At 38.5% G+C, this 18,733-nt stretch overlaps 1 long non-coding RNA gene across 2 annotated transcripts; it reads right to left on the reverse strand.

The window, feature by feature from the left end:
* Positions 1–10,994: 10,994 nt before the first annotated feature.
* On the reverse strand, positions 10,995–15,168 carry LOC113278238. 2 transcript variants are annotated; one of them, XR_003325378.1, is made up of 12 exons: positions 14,776–15,168; positions 14,622–14,675; positions 14,210–14,247; positions 13,392–13,464; positions 13,196–13,293; positions 12,718–12,827; positions 12,486–12,627; positions 12,161–12,228; positions 11,931–12,045; positions 11,667–11,720; positions 11,447–11,567; positions 10,995–11,313 (listed from the first exon to the last, which is right to left on the reverse strand). It is a non-coding gene; the product is annotated as an uncharacterized LOC113278238 (long non-coding RNA). The 2 variants fall into 2 exon arrangements; XR_003325377.1 differs by having other exon boundaries at positions 13,196–13,464.
* Positions 15,169–18,733: the final 3,565 nt, after the last annotated feature.

An 18,733-nucleotide genomic window follows, 5' to 3' on the forward strand; every position in this document is an offset into this window, starting at 1 on the left:
ATTGAAGTCCTATTTATAGGAGATTGAATGGAGAATGTGATGCCATGAGACCCCCATACCCATAATCTTATTGTGTCATCAACGATTGAGAATGATTCGTTATATTTAGTATGACGTGGAAGATCTGATGGATAAGATTCCCTCCAATGACTCAGTTGGAAGTTATGTGACTAGTAAGTGGCCACTAGCACAATAGCAACAAGCTGGGTCATTAACTCACTGAATGATTAAATGTTAATTTTAGGTTCCACCGGAAGGTACTGTAGAGGTCAGATGCCAACCTGGAATTCACTGTTGATTGTACTGTGCCAACCGGTAAGACACAAGTACCCACTAGGCCACTGCCCCAGATATTACAGAAGAGAGAGTGACAGCTTCACTTGACTCGGAAGGATGTTTGTCCGGCAAGGATGCATCTATTATTCTATTTAAAGACAACACCCACGAAACTTATACTGTCAGTCAGTGAAATCAAATGCCACCAATTTCATTAATGTCGTTTCTTTCCTATGGTTTACTGGATAAAAATCTGATATTTCGGAATTTTATCTATTTTAAAACACTGAGTTCTAGATTTACAAATTGATATATCTCGGAAAAATCACAATATTTAGGCAAATCGCCGGCCTGTTTTATGCAAGTACCCCATGAATAAATGACTGCCGACTACGCTAAAAAAAGAGATAACAACTCTATGTGGTCAAGAAAACGATGTGGAATGAATGAGAACCCGCACGCATGGACTCATGCCCTCATGGACGTCTGTAATAGTATGCTCTTCTTTTGGCTTCGTACATCGGTGACAAATGAATTTTGTAATATTAACTTCATACTTAGATCCCCGTAATGATGAAGTTATAAAGATATATGGGAAGGACCCCAAAAACCAGCTGGGTTAGCTGCTAGGTGGTCAATCTTTTTCATTGACGTTGCTAAAGGATTATTGTTATGTCTCTATGATTTGATCAAATACCAAACTTGATCCATTCAACTCGCCTATGTACTAGCTATAACTCTATAGCGTTATATATGTTCATAAACATTCATTAATGAAGTTAGGAAAAACAGGGTTCTTCACGCAAGTCCTCCCAATACCATGTGGCATGTGGTAGATTTAAATTCTTTAATTTTTGGTGGAACCCTGTGGCTGTCAAGTTTGAATCTCAACATTAAATGTATATGTTAATTGATCCTATTATATATCACTATTTTCCAATTGGATCCAAAGTTTTCTCTTGATCGAACTTACTTTTTTTTTTCCCTTAGCTGTGTTAGCTCCACTACTGATTCTTACGGTGTCATGTTTTACATGATACCAATTTGGTACATTATTGTAGGAGTACAAGTGCCTAGTGCAGGACCAAGCCTCAAAAAAGTAGTAATACATGTACACCGTGTCGAGTCATTTACCTCGTTTCATGTTAAGATTTTTAAGATAATGTTTGATGCCATATTATGTCATCAGCCGTAGAGATTGATTGATTTGTTTGTTAGCTGTGATGCAGAAGATCTAATGGACAAATCGCACTCCAAAAACTTGGTTGGAAATGCAAGCGTACAATGGCCACTAGTGCAACAAACTTATTCGATCCATCCAAAAGATGGCATCATTCTTTCCAATGTCCTGGAAAATTCTATTGGGATTCTTGTGTCTGATAGTAGCGTACTGTAGGGTCTCATATGTAAAATAATGACTGCATGTGGTTGGAACTAAAATATCATAATAGCAGGATTACCTTAATAATAATAATCACTTTTTGTTTTTTTGATCAGCCTACACTAATCACTGTACTTCAAATCTTGGGCTATCCTAGATCATTTCCTTCAATTCAAATGCCAGCTTTTATTGATGTAACCATGAATAAATGTCTGCATACTATAGTAATAATCAGATAATAATAATGCAGTCAAGAGATGGACGGGATTGAACTGAAGATGACATTGAAAAAGAAAGATTTTAATCAAAAAGATTAGGTATGACTCGCGCGTTAACAAGTTGTTGGCTGAACGCCCGAACCAGGATTTCATGTTGGGCAAGGCTAATTCTCTGCTCGATCAGTCTAGCAGCGTTGTTCACCTTTAACGATTTTACAATTCTAAAGGAGAATAGTTACAAGATAACTGATAATTCTTACACATGATACAATAACCGAAGGATACTGTAGAGAATGGTTTTTAACCAAGCATTAACTTGTTGATTCTAGTGACGCACATACCTACCAAGTACCCACTAGGAAGATATGTTGAAAGATACCGATGTCCGCAAAGATAACCGATTCCAAATGAATATGAATGATATATGGGTGGACACCAGATTGTAATAGATATTATTTCCCGAAACTAATCATTGTCCTTCAAATCTCGAGCTAGCCTAGATCCTTCTTTGCAAAATGACAGATTTTTTTAAGTAACCATGAATAAATGTCTGCCTACTGGAGGAATTGGATAACAATAATGGAGTCAAGAAATCAGTCTCAGCTGGGTAGCCATACATGGGGACCGGCTAGTGCGAAACCAAACTTTTTTAGTCAATTCATCAACTCGTGCATGCATTCTATCATTAAGCGAGTACAAATATTGGCCAATTCGCTGTCTACCTAGGGACCAAGATATCCTATACCATATGTTTTCAATCCAATGAGCTTGGTGAGTTGTTACATTCTTCTGAATCTTCTTCCATATTTTGGTGATCAATATTGAATCTCAAGAAAATAATTGGATGCATTTAAGATTACACGAGTGGTTATATGTATGCAGTGGGTAGATTGTGCGCGTAGAGTGTATAATGTTTGATCACCATTTACTTCAAGCCGACATATATTCTCCCAAGTCCTAAATCAGTCAACTGACGAAGTTACTAATTAAACATATATATATATATATATATAATTAATGACCTCAAATAAATAATACAGATAGCTGTCCTTCATATTTTCAGTTATCTGCATCCATCCATGAATGCTTCTTGAGTTCTTCTATAATTTGATTTCATTTAAATATCTGCCGACTAAAGAATTCTTTCTAGAGGATAGGATACATACTCATGCCATTCCTTTCCTCTGACCTGATATTTGTACGACGTAGGACACTTGGTGGGGATGAAATCATAAACAAAAACCAACTTTGCTCCATTCATTTCGTGCATGTATCTAGAGGTGTAAAACGTGTCGGCCCGGAACAGCCCGGCACACGAAGTCGCGTGCTTTACGTGTCATGTACCGTGCTGTGATGTGCCAACGATTTAAACGTGTTGTGTCGTGTTGTGCTTTATTAGTCAAATGTTAGGCACAACACAGTCCACGGACACAGCACACGAATAAACGTGTTGTGACGTGCCGTGTTGGCACACGTGCTATGAAGTCGGACATTATCACGAGAATTTAAATAGACAACACATCATTTGAAATTATTTCAAGTAAAATTAACAAGTTTATTCAGTAAAAATAAATAGCCCATCAAATATAAAATTGGATTATTATCATGTAAAATAATATTCTTGAATATTAGTTGCGACATTATAACAACGATATTAAAATATATTTTCCAAATATTAAGGTATTATATTTGTTGTTATAAATAAGTCAGCATAAAATATCAAAAACTAGCTAGAATAGTGAGCCTTTTGTGAAAATATACAAAAAAATGTGATGTATTATGCTTTGTTATATGGTGTATTTGTGCATGCTATGACGTGTTTTCTTAACGTGTTGGGCTGGGTTGGGCCACGTGTTTTTCCGTGTCGCCTGATGTGTTGTGCTACTGTGCCGATTAGGCTAACCCAGTACAGCCCATGGAACTAACGTGTTGGACTGGACTGGGCTCAGATTTTAGCGTGTTGTGCTAGGCTGTGCTCGTGCTGGCACAACCCAATTTACAACTCTACATGTATCCATATACTATATATGCCAGAAACATTCATTAATGAAGTTAGGGAAAGCAGGGGTACTTCACGTAAGTCCTCCCATACTAATGTGTCTCCAATGCCATCCAATCCTATCGTTTATGTATTTCTTAGGTTCTTCAAAGTTTGGTTGACCCTGCTACAATTATCAAGTTTGAATCTCAGCATTTTAAAGGATAACATAAGTCATCTATTTTCAATTTTAAGAAAAACAATCTAAACGTTCAATTGAATTAACAACTTATACAGGTCGGAACAAATAGAGTCAATTACCCCCGTTTGTCAGTTCCTTTTGAAGTTTTCTCTATAGCTGCAAATTTACTTTTTATCCTTGAATATATACTCTCTAAATGTTGCCATGTTACATGATAGCCTTGAATCGGTTGAACCATCATACTGCTCTGGTCAAATTCAAACAGTGAAAATCCCGGCAGATTTTGATAATTATGCATTTAAGCATGTTGGGTACTGTTTGTTTGAAGATTCATATCCACCTAATATTTCTCTTATGTCTTTCTTTGAGAAAATTATCGATTGTAGGACTAGGATAAGACCAACCCTCAAAACACAGTAGTAACACACTGAGTTGAATCGATTGACTCGTTCTGGTTTCTAACGTGTTTTTTCTTTTAAGGTAATATGGATTTATGGTTCTCTCACAACTGTGTAGAGATAATTTCCATTAAGGTATTTATAGGTTACAGAGATTAACAATAGATTACATGGTACCAGAAAAGCAAAAGAATAACCAAAGAATAGGTAAGCCGTGAGAATAGAAAGACTACACCTACAGAACTAAAGAATAGGAGGACTATCATATGTTACACCATAAGAATAAGTAAACTAAACTGTTTTACAATGACCTGTACATGTGTGTAAGTTTGTCAGGAACTGATAAACTTAATACCCCCTCAAGTTGGAGCGGTAGAACCAGAACGAACGCCCAACTTGCAAACCAGACGGCCGAACTGTGGAGCTCCCAATGGCTTAATAAAAATATCCGCAAGTTGATCACTAGATTGAAGATGTTTTGGAAGTATCAACCCACTGAGTAACTTTTCACGAACAAAATAACAATCTATCTCAATGTGTTTAGTACGTTCATGAAAAATTGGATTCTGAGTAATGTGAATTGCAGCTTGACTATCACAAGAAACGGTGGTAGGAAGAGAACATGGAATATGCATGTCACTGAAAAGATAGCACAGCCATTGTAATTCAGCTGTTAGATTTGCTAGAGCACGATATTCTGCTTCGGCAGAGGAACGAGCCACAGTAGGCTGTTTCTTGGATTTCCATGAAATATGACTATCACTTGTTTTGACTAAATAACCAGTAGTGGAACGACAAGTAAGTGGACAACCTTCCCAATCGGAATCAGTGTATCCATGCAAAGACAGGGAGATAGTGGTGAGCAGCATCAAGATGAGACATGTGAGGCCTCTGCATAAACTGACTCAGGTAATTTAGTGAATAAGTTATGTCTGGGCGAGTGACTGTGAGATATAATAAACGACCAATAATCCGTCGAAAGCAACTTGGATCAGGTAACTCCTTACCATCAGTAGGAAGTAAGTTGATATGAGTGTCCATTGGGAAGGAAGACACACGAGCCCCCGTGAAGCCAGAGTCCTTAAAGATATCAAGAACATACTTGTGTTAGAAAAGAAAAAATCCTTTAGAGAATCGAGAAACTTCAATGCCTAAAAAATATTATAAACAACCAAGATCCTTTATGGAAAAATGAGATGCAAGACGTAGTTTGAGAGAACTGATGAAACTATCATCTGTGTCAGTGATAATAATGTCATCGAAATATACGAGAACAAATATTGAAGTTTTACCTCGATGATATGTGAAAAGAGAGTTATCACAAAGGGATTTCTGAAAACCTTCGACAAGTAAAACTGAACAAATTTTGGCAAACCATTATTGAGAGGCTTGTTTAAGGCCATATAGAGATTTCTTAAGTTTAAAAACTGGAGACTCACCTTTTCGTGCCAATCCTAGAGGAATTTTCATGTAGATTTCTTCGTCGAGGTCCCCTTGAAGAAATACATTATTGACGTCCAATTGGTGTAAAAACCATCCTTTGATGGCATCAACAGACAACAACACACGTACAGTGACTAGCTTAGCTACTGGTGCAAATGTGTCGTAATAATCTATGCCTTCCTGCTGTGTATAACCCTTGGCGACGATTCGATCTTTGTAGCGTTCAATAGAACCATCAGAGTTGAACTTGATTTTGAAAACCCATTTGCAGCCAAGCGCTGTCTTGCCCGGAGGTAAATCCACCATGATCCAGGTGTTGTTTGCTTCTAAAGCTAATATCTCCTTTGCCATAGCAGCACGCCATTTTTGGCATTTAAGGGCCTGAGAGAAAGTCTTAGGTTCCTCTGTAAGTAAAACAGTTGAAAGAAAGGCTTTATGAGAAGGTTTAAACTTATCAAAAGAGAGATAATCTGTCAGGGGATATGCAGAAGTATTAGTGCATTCCGCAGCTGAACAATGAAAGTCCTTCAAGTATGCAGGTGGATTGCGCACACGAGTTGGCCGTGATTCTGTGACAGGGATAGCAGAATCTGATAGATGTGGAATGGTTACAGATGATGGACCCATAGTTTCAGGAGATAAATTGCCAGGTGAAGTCTGAGAGATCGATTCAGGTTGCGGCAGAATCACAGGTTGAGTTTGTGACAGGGACTCAGATTGTTGTAATATTGCAGGGATATGAACTGGGACTGGAATGAAAACTGAGCTGAAATCAGTATTAGGGACTGCAGGCTGAGGATGTGAATCATCAGACAAGCCGATGGAATAGCCTGTGAAGCAATCGGATAAAAAATATGATCATAAGAAGCAAACTCGGTTGTTGGGACTGTGCAGGTATGGAATTTACCTTAGAAGATTGCGGATCATGAAAAGGAAACTGTTGATGGTGGTTTTTAGCTTAGGGTTAAAATCATAAAACTGTACAACTGACATGAAGTCACTATGACCATTAGCACATTTATTGAACCGATCAGCATGCCTACGTAAGAATTACCAGGGTCCCTTTTTTTTGTGTCATGTTCCACAGCAGAACCCTTAACATCGGCTATCATCATCTATGCCAAACCCTAATTCTCATGCTACCGCACCAAGGCATGCCAACCATGTCAGCCGCACCACTGTGCCAATGGCAAACCATGCTAGCCACGTCTACTGCGCCAAGGCATGTCGACCATGCCACCCGTACCACTGTGTTGATGGAAAACCATTCCAGCCACATCTCCGCGCTAAGGCACGCCAAACATGCCAGCCACGTCTACCGCGCCAAGGCACAGCAACCATTCCAGCTGCACCACTGTGCCAATGGCAAACCATGCCAGCCACATATCCGCGCCAAGGCATGCCGACCATGCCAGCCACATCTATCGCGCCAAGGCATGTCGACCATGCCAGCCGCACCACTGTGCGAATGGCAAGCCATGTCAGCCACATCTTCGCGCCAAGGCATGCTGACCATGCCAGCCACACCACTATGCCAATGGCAAACCATGCGAGCCACGTCTACCGCGCCAAGGCACGCCAACCATTCCAGTCGCACCACTGTGCCAATGGCAAACCATTCCAACCACATCTCCGTCCCAAGGCATGCCGACCATGCCACCCGCACCACTGTGCCAATGGAAAACCATGTCAGCCACGTCTACCGCACCAAGGCATGCCAACCATGCTATCCGCACCATGCGCCAATGGCATGCCAAACCCTTGGCCCCACCATGCCAAGCCAACCGCACCTTGCCTTTTCCCCAACCATGCTAGCCGCACCATGCGTCAATGGCATGCCGAACCCTTGTCCCCACCATGCCAAGCCAACCGCACCTTGCCTTGGCCCCACCATGCTAAACCAAACGCACCTTGCCTTGGCCCCCCATGCCAAGCCGTCTGTGCCAAACCCTTGGCCCCACTATGCCAAGCGGTCAGCGCCATTTGCCTTGGCCCCACCATGTCGGCCTTCCCTATGCGTCTACCAAAACGAAGGCGTGCGACGATCAACGACCACCCTTCAATCCTAGATGTAAATCCTAGTCGTCCAAGGTCGCCAAACAATACATGGTATCCTTTGGCCCAAAACCCTAGCTTTGGCCACGCCAAACCGCGCCAAGGCATGGCATGCCAACCACCTTGCCGCGCCATACCATGCCGGCCTTCCCTATGTGGATACCAAAACGAAGGCGTCCGATGATCAACGACCACCCTTCAATCCTAGATGCAAATCCTAGCCGTCCAAGGTCGCCAAACAACGCATGGTAACCTTTGGCCCAAAACCCTAGTTTTGGCCACGCCAAACCGCGCCAAGGCATGCCATGCCACATGTGCCAATGGCATGCCAACCACCTTGCCAGGCCATACCATGCCGGCCTTCCCTATGCGTCTACCAAAACGAAGGCGTGCGACAATCAACGCCACCCTTCAATCCTAGATGTGAAGCCTAGCCGTCCAAGGTCGCCAAACAACGCATGGTAACCTTTGGCCCAAAACCCTAGTTTTGGCCATGCCAAACGCGCCAAGGCATGCCATGCCACATGTGCCAACGACATGCCAACCACCTTTCCGCGCCATACCATGTCGCCCTTCCCTATGCGGCTACCAAAACGAAGGTGTGCGACGATCAACGGCCACCCTTCAATCCTAGATGGAAATCCTAGCCGTCCAAGGTCGCCAAACAACGCATGGTAACCTTTGGCCAAAAACCCTAGTTTTGTCCCCGCCAAACCGCGCCAAGACATGCCATGCCACTTGTGCCAATGGCATGCCAACACCTTGTCGCGCCATACCATTCCGGCCTTCCTTATGCTGCTACCAAAACGAAGGCCTGCAACAATCAACGGCCACTCTTTAATCTAAGGTGCAGATCTTAGCCGTCGAAGGTTACCCGCTAACGCATGGCAACCTTTGGCCCTAGTTTGGTCGCGCCTAAACAAAGCCAAAACCCTAAATTTTGGTCACGCCTAAACTAGGCCATATTAAATCCATACTGATCATGCTTTCATGTCACTGGCTACCAAACGAAGGGTTGCAATAATCAACGGCTACCTTTCCTCTTAAGATGAAAAATCTCGACCGTCGAAGGTCACCACCGAGCCGGCAAGTCTCCCAATCTCAACTTTCCAGACAACAACAACGTGCTACATGTTTTCCATGAAAACACTCGAGACATCAACGCATGTCACAAACTGGGGGATGCTCATTGGGTATTAGTTTGGAGGTTTACAGCGTGCGGCGTACACTACGCCCGTTATAAGAACTTGTCATAAGGATGAGGCGGTTAGTAAATACAGGGAGTAATGGTGAAACGCTTTCTTTTATGAAACATAAATTACAGGCGTTACCGTTTACCACCTCCTCCCATTTACTCACCCGTTTTCCGTTTCTTAATGAGACCAGAGTACGTTTCACTTCGACTTGTATAAATAGGCATTACCTATTTCCACCGAACAACAAGTTCAGGTCAGGAGCACACAACACTCACAAAATATTTGTTAGCTTTCCATCTATTAGCTTCCCACTTTCTGATACAAGTCGTGAAACAACTACTCTTCCAGAATCAACTATTCTGGTCTCAACACTCTCTTCACTTCCCTCCCCAAAACCAACCCTTCTCATTCACTTTGTGACCGAAGCAAGTCTGGAAAGGCCATTTCTTGATTTAGGTCGGATTTGTACAGATTGATCTCTCGAATCTAAAGTACTCCCTTGCATTACATTGTTTAGGGTTTAAACTTGTTTCTCACCCACACACCCGAAATTACCAAAATCAGAAGAAACCGTTTTCACCCTCAAACAATTGGCGACCACAGTGGGAGATTGATCTTTCGGTCACGACGTCAGTTTTCAATCCTCGATATCATACCTCGACCCAGACGTCAGGACAGTAGAATCAAACGATCTGCTCAGGAATAGACGACTCAGCTACCAGGCGGCTCGATTACCAGTCGTAACACGACAAGGGACTTTACACAGTCACGGCAATGTTTCCCACAAAACTCGGTCTTACATCCGGGAGATTCCTTTTTCACCAGAAGATCCGAAAAACCGAGTAAGTCTTGTTGGACAAAATACATGGTATACTACCTCAAGTCTTCACAGGGGAAATAAAAATCAATAGCCATATGTTCCCGTGCTTCATGCTTTCTTCTATCGCACAACATTCACAATTCCATGACTCTCCTGGGATACTCATAACCAAAACATCATTATTCTAAAATGATTCATTCTAAATAATAATTCAAAACCCTCAAGGTAACATTTTTCTACCAACCCAAAAATTCTGGAAATCAAAACCATAAACTAGGCGTTTCATTAGCCTTTAAAAAAAAAAAAACCCTCAAGGTATGCGACGATCAACGGCCACCCTTCAATCCTATTTGCAAATCCTAGCCGTCCAAGGTCGCCAAACAACGCTTGGTAACCTTTGGCCCAAAACCTTAGTTTTGGCCACGCCAAACCGCGCCAAGACATGCCATGCCACATGTGCCAATGACATGCCAACCACCTTGTCGCGCCATACCATTTCCGCCTTTCCTATGCGGCTACCAAAACGAAGGCCTGCAACAATCAACAGCGACTCTTTCATCTAAGGTGCAGATCTTCACTACGCCAAAACCAGGATTTGTCACAGGGTGTATCTGTTACTGATTAAATTTGTAACACATATACGCCGTTGGAGAAACACTGTGATAGTTGTTATTGTTTTTTGTAACAGTTTTCACTGTGACAAAGTTTGATAACAGTCACACTTATAAGATGTTACAAAAGTTAATAGTAACAGTTATCCCAAATTTAGAATTGCGACACGTGGCTCATATGTCACAATAATTATAACAGATTTATTTGTTATTCTAACATTGCAACATTCCGTTGATGACACGTGTCTTAGATCGCCAGGTAGGCAACTATTAAGTTTTGCCACGTGTTGATTTTTTACGACTACAGTAACTCATATAAGGGTTGCCTACTTTTTGCAAAAAATTCCCATTGGAAGTGTTGTTTTTCTTCGCAGTTTTGGTCACAGTTAAGCCTGTGACAATGTTTTCAATCACAACTAAAAAAAATGGATAGTCCAGGTCATTATCCTGGACCTGGCCTTCCAGTTTACAGGCCTGCACAATTAAACCTGAAACATAGGCCTGCAATAGAACAACTGAACCTGAAACACAGGCCGGCAATTAGCAAACAATCCGCAATTTACAATTCATACATACATATTTGCAAAAAATCATTCTAATCATTATGAACAAAGAAACAAATATGATTGCAAGTAAGAAAACAAACTTCCTAGGCACCAAAAAGTAAGTGTCTGAACAAACTAGTAGACACCAACAACCTATTGCAGTTCTTGACTGTGAACTGTACCGAATGCCCTACACAGATAAACAAAATAACCAAATCAGTATGAGAACAAATGCAGAAACAACTGACCAATTAGCGGACAACCAATATATGGACATCACAAAGATTTAAGTAAAAAAATTGAATTGAAAGATAGTATCTTACTTGATATAAGAATCACATGAAACTGACCCAGTAGATTTTAGAGATTTGTTTGACTTGCATCCACTTGCAGGGGTCTTTCCTCCCTTGTGGTAAGGAGTACCACCTTTCTTGCCATCAGCACCTGCAAAAATATGGACAGTTACAGAAAATTAGAACAAAAAAGAAAATGGCAGCAACATAACAATCCAACGAAGCAAGCCAAATGAAAAGAGATTTTCACCTGACTTCTGAGGAGTTTCTACTTGAAACATTTTTGTCCAAGTCTCTTATTTCCCTATAAGAAACACATAAAGTTGTAGTTGGTAAGCAGTGGCAAATACAGAGAGCTCTTACTCAAGCTAATCATGGAAGTACTAAAACGACGACATTCTTAGCACAAAGTAAACCACAAGGTTGGACAATGCCTGAAAAGCAAGGGGTGTGGACAAAACAAATTATGAGACATGATCAACAAAGCAAATTTTGAGAATCTTAAAGTACTCACTCTTAACGCAGCTTTATATAGAGATGATGAGCGCATATAGGCTTTCATGAGCCTGAATATCATCGTAGCTACTAATCCAAGGATGACCTGCCAACGATGTCATTAAGCCTTTCATCTGCATCGTGTCAGATTAATTAGAAGTTAGAAACCTATTTTTAACAGCCAAAGCTAAAGAAGCCTAATTTTACTTCTGAATAATATGGTCAGCACCCAAGAGAATAAAAAATCACCTGGTTTCACAAAATCGGCAAGCCAAAATCAATGGCCTTCAATTGCGAGTTTTCATCAACAAAAAATTCTGATTCAATCAAACCATTACACTTGGTTAGCAATATAAAGAATTAAAAGAACAAGAATGCTAAGAGAAATAACTCGTGTGTTTGGTAGAATAACTTGGAACAAGATCCATGCCAATCTAGCATGTTTTCCTTGTACTAACAACATTATAATCCTGCCTAGGACCGCAAAAATTCCAGGTAGCTCCAACTATATGATATAGTGGTGGAATCCTTGATAACAAGTTAATAAACAAGTAAAACCAGTCAATGAACTTACATCAAGAAACTCCTTCAAATCATGTCCTGAAGCAATCTCGCGCAAGAAAGTTAGAGCCCTGTTAATCGCAATTCTCAACCCAGCAGCAATCTGCAAGAATGGGTCCTCAGGAAGATGGACTTCGGGAATTTATGAGTGAGACCTGAAAAGAACAATAACAGATTCATAGGAAATAACTCGAGGAAAAAAGAATCCATTGGAAAACTTGCAAATGCTCGATCAATAGACTCACTCAGAGTGAGATTGCTTGATGAATCTCTGGCTGTTCTTTCGATTTTCTTCCATCATTAAACTCATTCCATTTACCCGTATCATGATACAACGGCTTAAACTGGGGACCACCTGGATTAGAACAATGAAAGTTAGAACAATGGATTTTAAAAAGACACACTCAGAAGTCCATTCAGCATAATGACACTTGCATTAAATTGTCTTCACGTGGAACAATTGGAGTAGACAAACTAAACATTGTACTTTTGGTTCATAGGCGGATATTTAAGCTTAAGCTGGGTCAAAATAATATGTAAGTACCATACTGGGCTTTGTTTTAAATATTTAATCCTCAAGGCCATTCTTACCTAGACAACTAATGGTAATCATAAATAAGGTGGAAACTTCATAGATCTATATTTACAAGTTCATGGATCATGGTTTGATTGTGTTCTGCATCAATGAGTAATTATTGTAGAAGATAAGATGTAACCATTTACCTGTTGATGACAGCATCTACAATAAATTGGATGGGGTTTTGGTCTGTGAGGAGATGGATGATGTCCATGCCATGCTTAAATATGCGAACTGCCATGATCTTCTTCCCATTGTTTCGCCCATGCATCATCAGGGAATTGGTAAGCCTCTCCACAACTGGACATTGGGCACTCCTAAACCTTTTTGCTGAGTACCTACCAGCTGTGTGTGAAACATATGTTGCATGCCTAGCAGCAACACCAACAAAATCCACCAATGACATGCCACTGACCTACAAACAACACATTATTACGGGGGGATAAGAATGTCAGATGGAATGCAATATATAAAAAAATTGCACAAAATTAAATAATAATGAACTAGTGAAGCATAAAGAAGTAAAATCATAACAATGAAGATTTAGGTGGTACCAGGCTCAGGTAAGAAAATTCTTCACAAGTACAAGCAAATGAAACTAAAAGCCCTATAGTACAGTTCATTACACCATTGTTGAATAACCCAACGATCTGCCTATACTAGTCATCATTCTTGATTTTATATGAAGATAATGCTTTAAATCAGAAATATTATTTATAGTGAAATTAAATGAATAAAACACATTTTGACAGTTCAAAAAATGAATAAAACTTTAACTGAGCAAATGAAAAACTAAACATGGATAATACATTTCAAAAACTGGTGAACCAAAGACTAGTAAAGTTAATATTAATCAGAGACAAATCTCATCTGAACTGTGCAAATTATCACTTGCCTCCTTAGTCAATTCATTCACAAACATTATTTTAGAAGTAAAACTTGTTTTAATAAAATTCAACGAAAAACTAAACAAACACAGAGAAGCTTTGTAGGAAAGTGTAACCTTTATTCTTAATTTTCTACAAGAAAGGATCATTCTCCTTCGGAAAAGCATTCCAAGGTAAGTTAGTGTGTACATGTTCTTATTTAAGCTCGTATCTATCTTGAAAAACAATTTCTATACTTTTTGACAAAATCACAAGAACCACCATCTCCATTACCTGTAAATGACAATCAAAAGCACCACCATCTCCATTACCTGGAAAGAATAATCAAATATAACTTAATTTATAAATTATGAACAAATGAAAATAATGAACATAACATAAGCGGAGATATTCTAAAATTATATACAGGACTTCTCCCAATTTAAAAAAATATATAAACCCAACATCAGAATCACAAATACAAAAAACCATACAATTACGTTAAACAATAAAAACTTTCAAACCCATCAGCATACATAATCTAAAGAAAAACCTTGAAATTTAATTAAAAAAATTCTGGATCTAATTACACTTCATTAACACAAGAAAAAAAACCAATTGACTTCTAATAACTTCATCAACAAATAATCTTATTACTTCTATTACTTGGTTAACAAAAAATTGAAAAATGGGGGAGAAGTTATACCTGAGAATCTTCAACAAATTCAAGTGAAGATGTTGAATGTTCTTCTACTGATTGCTACAACAACAAAAAAGTGGTACTTAAGAACCTATCCACAAAATCAAACCTACCTTAAACATTGAAAATAGAGAAAATACATTACAAACCCTAACTTTACCTGATAAAGTTTGTTGAAAATCAAACCAAACGTAAAGCATTTTTTATGAAATCAAAAGAAACCCTAACAAAATCCCCAAATCAAAACTCTAATTTCAATCCGAATCTTAAGAGAACATCAGATCTACTTGGTTCGGTATCTATTTCCAATGAAATTAGAGTATTAATTTATGGGTACATGGATTATGGTTTCGTTTCTCTGATTAGGAGGAGGGAGATGAAGAAGATGGAGAAGAGAGCAGCGTTCTGGTAAGGTGAAGCATATGGGGTTCTTAATTTAGGTTAGATATGGAGACCGAGAGGAGCACAACAAGAAAGTGATGAAATTTAGTTTGATAGGGGTGAGTGTGTTAGGGTTTCAGCCGAAGGAGAAGAAGATAGGGTGAGGGAATGGAAATTTAGGTTTTTCTTTATTTGATTTTCTCTCTCTTCTAACTATATGTAGAAAACCCTTGTTATTGTGCAACAGAGTTAGACGACTTGTGACTCCGACACACATCTGATTGGTTTCAGAGGATAAAATAGTTAACTTCTTACCACGTGTCACAAAAAAATCCATTGGGCGTCTCTCCTTGTTTTAAATTAGATGGTGCATTTTATCACGTACTAAACCATGTGACATCGTAACGTAAGAGTTCATAATTTTGGGGAGAAATATTAGTAGTTTACGTATATTTTGACGCGTACAACAACAAAAAAAAAAAAAAAAAAAAAAAAAATTGGGACATCGGATATATACAATCATTAATCAATGATTCTGTTGGAGGTGTTAGGACATTAGAATTAAGCATAAATCACCAAAAAAACATGATATCCAGAAAAATAAAAAATGGATCGTTAGCAGCCACAAAAAGATAAAAAATCGAATATGATATCGAAATAAATGTGGGTATCAAAATATAAGTATACTATATTATTTATCCTAGTGAGATTGGGGTATACCCAAAAAAATTGGGGCATACCGAATAAGACAAAAGATGGTCATTTTGAAGTAAAACCAAGCTACCCCTTAACCTTGTATTTTCTAAATGGCTAATATGCCCTTGTTTAATTAACACTAAAAATTCTAATTAGCTTAATTAATTGAGTTTTAGACTGATTAATTGAGTAGATTAAAACTTATGAATTTAAGTTATGAAATTTTATTTTTGATTGAATTCATGTGGGAAGATTTTTGATGAAAAGAAATTTTTTTGAGAATTTTTTTCAACGAAAATGAAAACATACTACCCAAACACTTCTAAAAAGGGGATTGCAAAGATGATGTGTGAAATCATACTCAAAATTAAAGAAGAAATCAACGATTTCAGTTCTGAAACTATGAAAAGTCGGCAGGGTCGACTATGTAGAACATGCCGGCAACTTATGGCCGGCAAGGTCTACTGATGAAGAACATGCCGGCAACTTATGGCCGGCAAGGTCTACGGATGAAGAACATTCCGGCAACTTATGCCCGGCAAGGTCTACGGATGAAGAACATGCCGACTCTATTATTTTTGTCACACAGGAGGATGTCGAAATGTTTCACTAGTCGGCATCTTATTGATTTTTTTACCCTGCCAGCTACCTTGTTGTCGGCAAGGTCGTCAAAAAATACCTTGCCGACTATAGGATTGTTGACATACAGAGAAAGGTGTTGCAAATGCATGATAAGTAGACAAGGTATTAATTTCATAACCTGCCGACTGAACTATAGTCGGCAAGGTATAAGGATGAATACCGTGTCGACCCTGTAAAATGCTAATTTCAAAGATGAAAAGTCGACAAGTTCGCCAAAAAATTACCCTGTCGGCTGAAACTGGTCGGCAAGTTCAATAAGCAAATACTCTGCCGACTTTTGAATCATACAGGGTTTGAGATTGGGTATGATTTCATACTCAATATCAAACTGCGTATAAATGTATAAGAGGTTTGAGATTGGGTACGAAATCATACCCAATCTCAAATCCCGTAGACAACTTTTTTTTTGGTTTCGTTTGATTTTTTATTTTTGATGGATTTTTGATTTCATCACATTTCGATTGAGTTTTTAAAAAAATTTGAAATTTTTTTGGGTCACAGTCGGCAAGGTATAGATAGTAAGGGTGATTTGATATTTTAGCATCTTTTAGACACCCCTTAGCACACTACTTTAGTTTGGGTATACCCCAATCAAGCCATGATTATTTACTTAAGATAAATTTCTATTTTTGGAGATATCGACAATAACAAAATAATAAACCTCTCGTTCATTTTAGTTTTCCTAATTTTTTCAAACCATAATAAAAAATCATACTCACTTTTCCTAATTCATACCATAATAAAAAAGAAAATTTTTGTTCAATTTTGATAGTGTATAACCAGAAATTGTATTGAATTTAATAAGAAAATTAAAAAATAAATTGAATTAGTTGACTTTTATTTTTGTTATGTCTTGATTTGTATGTAAAACTATTCGCGACCATTAATTACGGGATATGAGAATGATGCAGGGACCCAAATTACAAAAGTTCCTGACTTTTAGGGTGTTTTTTCCTAAAAGCAATATTTCTAGCTAATATTAAAACAAGCATTATTTCAAAATATTTTTCCCATAGATGTTAATTCACTTATTTTTGGTACATACAACATTACTTCCAAATTATTCGGTATAATCCTTATTTTCTATTATAAAAATATTCTTACTTGGGCATCGGTCTATAAAATGTGATATCGAAACCTGAAACCCATTCGGCGTCGCTGCTCTCTTCCGGGCAGTTTTTTTGTTTTTCCGCATTACTGCATGCTTACATAAAATTTTTTGTTTGATCCGTGAATGTTTTTTTTTAAGATCATCCAAGAAGTGCACGAAACCAACCCTCCTTCTCTCGTTCAAGAACAACGAGGTAATCTTTTATATCATTTATAATTTTATATTCATGGGAAAAACTCTTAGGGTTTTATTATGTGATAATAAAATATCAACCGGTATGATTGTAACTGTTTTTTGTTTTGCAGGTCTTACAAATGTCTAAACTAATGTTTCAGTTTGATCCTTGGTTGTTGTTAGTTTTGCAAAAAAAGTGCATTCGATCGATGTTCCTCCACTTTTTAGAAGGAAGACGGCTCAGATTATTTTTTATCTCATTAAAAGATATTTATTCAAGCTAAAAATTGCTAGAGTTTTGTTAAAATTTGTAGTTCAAGTTAACTGAAGATGAAATATATCATATTTGAACATCTTAGGTTCAAAGATTACTAGAGTTAGACCTGAGTTTCTGATTCGGATGAACTGAAGAGGAAATATATCAGAATTAAACATCCCGAGTTCAAAGATTACTAGAGTTAGACCTGAGTTTCTGATTCGGATGAACTGAAGACGAAATATATCATGATTAAACATCCTGAGTTCAAAGATTATCAGAGTTAGACCTGGGTTTCTGATTCAGATGAACTGAAGATGAAATATATCAGAATTGAACATCCCATGTTCGAAGATTACTAGAGTTAGACCTGAGTATCTCATTTGGATGAACTGAAGATGAAATACATCAGAATTTAACATCCCAAGCTTGAAGATTACTAGAGTTAGACCTGCGTTTCTGATTCGGATGAACTGAAGAAGAAATATATCAGAATTGAACATCCCGAGTTCAAAGATTACTAGAGTTATACCTAAGTTTCTCGTTTGGATGAACTGAAGGCGAAATATATCAGGTTCGAACATCGCAGGTTCAAAGATTGCTAGAGTTAGATCTGAGTTTCTCGTTCGGATGAACTGAAGACGAAATATGTCAGATTCGAACATCACAGGTTCAAAGATTGCTAGAGTTAGACCTGAGTTTCTCGTTCGGATGAACTGAAGACGAAATATATCAGAACTGATCAACACAGGTTCAAAAACTACTAGAGTAAGACTTGAGTTTCTCGTTCAGATGAACTGAACGAAATATATCAGAATTGATCAACACAGGTTCAAATACGCCTAGAGTTAGACATGA

Source organism: Papaver somniferum, chromosome 5 (genome assembly GCF_003573695.1).
Source record: "Papaver somniferum cultivar HN1 chromosome 5, ASM357369v1, whole genome shotgun sequence".
NCBI lineage: Eukaryota > Viridiplantae > Streptophyta > Magnoliopsida > Ranunculales > Papaveraceae > Papaver > Papaver somniferum.